The 3167-nt window shown below is 37.1% G+C and overlaps 1 non-coding gene across 1 annotated transcript; it reads left to right on the top strand.

The window, feature by feature from the left end:
• Positions 1-2576: 2576 nt before the first annotated feature.
• On the top strand, positions 2577-2683 carry LOC127491866 (U6 spliceosomal RNA). Its single transcript, XR_007920799.2, has one exon. It is a non-coding gene; the product is annotated as a U6 spliceosomal RNA (small nuclear RNA).
• The last annotated feature ends 484 nt before the right edge of the window (positions 2684-3167 follow it).

Raw genomic sequence — 3167 nt, 5'->3', positions numbered from 1 at the left:
GCTGCCGGCGCACCACGCTGATCCGAAGCGAGGAGCCTGGTGCTTCTCCTGGTCTCCCATGGGGTGCAGGGCCCAAGCACCTGGGCCATCCTCCACTGCACTCCCTGGCCACAGCAGAGGGCTAGCCTGGAAGAGGGGCAACCGAGACAGAATCCGGCGCCCTGACCGGGACTAGAACCCAGTGTGCCGGCGCTGCAAGGCGGAGGATTAGCCTAGTGAGCCGCGGCGCTGGCCGAAAGATTAATCTTATTGCTGGGTATGATTCAGATTATAGGTGAGTGTGAAGGCAGGGTAGGAAGGAAGCACTAGGGATGACTTGGGGAGATCTTATAATAGTGATTGTGAGAGACGTGATATGAAGATGATGGGAGTGAATGCAGCAAGAAGTGATTGGAATCTGAAACTATTTTGGCGTAAAGCAAACAGGAACTGCTGAGAAAGTGAATTGTTTTCTTAGGAATCATTCCTAGGAGTGAAATGATTGGGTCAGAAGATGTGAATATCATCCTTATGTCATTTCTAAAGCAAGTGTAACACTGTGTGAATCCTGCATAAGAACAGGTTCACTTCACCCCATCCTGAAATAATACCAAATATTCTTTATGCTTTTAAAATTATTTGTTAATTAGGTATACAAACCAAAAATGGTATTTCATTGTTGCCTTAATTTCATTGTAATATTGAAAAGAAATTGTACCTGGAATATCTCTTTGTGGTAATTGATCAGTTCTTTTGTCATTTATTTATTAAAGGTCTTCATTCTTTCCATAGTTTTACAGAAAGATGCTTTTATTAAAAATATCAACCATTTGCCATATTTGTTGTTATTCTTTTCTTATGTTATTGTTTGCTTTGTGATTTAATTTGTAAAATTTCAGTTACATAACAAGGAACCTTCAATCAAAATTACATTTTTAAATTTTTTTCTTTATTTAAGCTTACAAAGTTTGTATATTTCTAAATCAGTACATTTAATAAACATTCATCCTCATGGCAATTGTGGTAATAGTTTTAGTAATTTGGGGCTTAACCTTTTCTTAAATTACATTTAACTGATTAAATCCTTCTGAATTTTATTTTGCTTGTGATGTGAGATGAAGATCAAATTTACTGTTTATCAGTTGTTCCAAACCATGTGCTTGGTATACAATCAGAGTGCTTGGTAACCACCTAAAGGTAAGGAACGATTTGCAAAATCAAACCACTACAGCAATATTTCCTAATTGATGTTCCTGAGAACATCAGTCCTATGAAACCATTCCTGGGTTGTATCATGAATGTAGTTTTATACCCTCCTACTGGGAAAAAGCATGTTAGTATTTGAAGGGCACATTAGTATTTAAAGAACTTGAAAAATCTTGCTGCAATTTTTTAACTCTATCATTTTAAGTCTATCGTTTTATCACTTTGATAAAATCCTTACTTAATTCTGCAAGAGAGTGAATATTTTCCCCCTTCATTCATATGTTAAAAGCCTAACTGGGGCTGGCCTTGTGTCACAAAGGATTAAGCCAAGCTTGCAGTGCTGGCATCCCACATACGAACACTGGTTTGAGAACTAGCTGCTCTCCTTCCAATCTAGTTCCCTACGAGGGGGCCTGGGAAAGCAGAGGAAGATGGCCTAAGTGCTTGAGTCCCTGCCACCCATCTGGGAAGCAGCGATGAAGTTCCTGGTTCCTGGCTTTGGCTTTGTTCAACTATAGCTGTTGTAGTCTTTGGAGAGTGAACCTATGTATGGAATATAATTCTCTTGTGTCTCTCTCTGTCTCTGTCTTTCTTTCTCTCTCTGTGTTTCAAATAAATTAGTCTTTCAAAGGCAATTAAATCAAGAGGGTAGAGACTACATGAACGGACTTAGTGCTTTATGAAAACGAGGGAGCTTGCTTCACTGCTGTATGCCAGAGAATACAATAAGACGATCATTTCAAACCAAGAAGAAAGCCCTTAGCACAACTTAGCAATGTTGGCGCCCTGATCTCACACCTTCCAAACTCCACAATTGGGAGAACTAAAGAGCTATTGTTTAAGACATCCAGTTTGTGATGCTTTGGCATAGCAACCTGAACTGACAAACACCAAAAACAACCAGAAACATTGGTGCTTTTAGAACACATATAAAGTAATTATGATAATGCTTTCAAAGTGTGTTCAAGCCAGTATGCCTCCTCTACATATATTCAACATGGTGTGTTGTTGGTTCCATTTCTAGTTGCACATTTTGCCAAGCAAACAGCTATTTTCATATACAACTGTCCTTCATTCTTGCACTAATGCTTAATTATAGTTTGTCACCAAACCTCATGCAGGAGATTAATCCCCAAAGTCATATGTTAATGGTAGTAAGAGAATGGAAACATAATTTTGTTACATAACTTTAAAACTACATAAATATAAAAAATATATTTATCTAGGGTAGAGCTACCATGACTGAATCCTGTTTGCTTTGTTTTTTTTTTCTAGAAATTAAATGTTTTAATATGCTAATATTTAAATTACAAAATATTTAAATAGTGATTTATTGTGAGAGGAAAGCTTATGTAATTTATTTTGGAATTACAATTTTTGTGTGTGTGTGTGTGCTCACTTCGGCAGCACATATACTAAAATTGGAACGATACAGAGAAGATTAGCATGGCCCCTGCGCAAGGATGACACGCAAATTTGTGAAGCGTTCCTGTTTGCTTTGTAAGCAGGACAGAGACAAGGGCCTGTACCAATGTACTTTGTAGTTTGGTAACTCTGTTTTGAAGCCTGCATTTTCAACTCCATAAGGTGCAGGATTCAAAACAAATGTGTATAATTCATGACATTTAATTCATAATACCAATGTATATAACATTATCAGCTAGGGGAAAAAGTGCTTCACATGCCCTGAAGAAGAGATTTTGTTTACTCCATCTAATATCATGGGGAAATGGAACATAAGAAACAAATGGTGAAGTGAGATGATAAATGAATTTTAATTTTAAACAATATTCTTCCAGATGCATTATAAGCTGTTTTCACATTAGTAGGTACATTTACACTATTCCAGATAATAATACATTATCATTTCAATATGCATGAATATAAATGTTTGCACTACTTAAAATGTCACCAAAAGACCAGATTCTGTCTTAAGGATAACATGGTTGGAGATGACTCCATTTTCCAGAAATAACCAAATG

Source organism: Oryctolagus cuniculus, chromosome 3 (genome assembly GCF_964237555.1).
Source record: "Oryctolagus cuniculus chromosome 3, mOryCun1.1, whole genome shotgun sequence".
NCBI classification, from domain to species: domain Eukaryota; kingdom Metazoa; phylum Chordata; class Mammalia; order Lagomorpha; family Leporidae; genus Oryctolagus; species Oryctolagus cuniculus.
The sequence above is the reverse complement of the archived record's forward strand: the minus strand, read 5'-3'. Positions and strand labels throughout refer to the sequence as shown.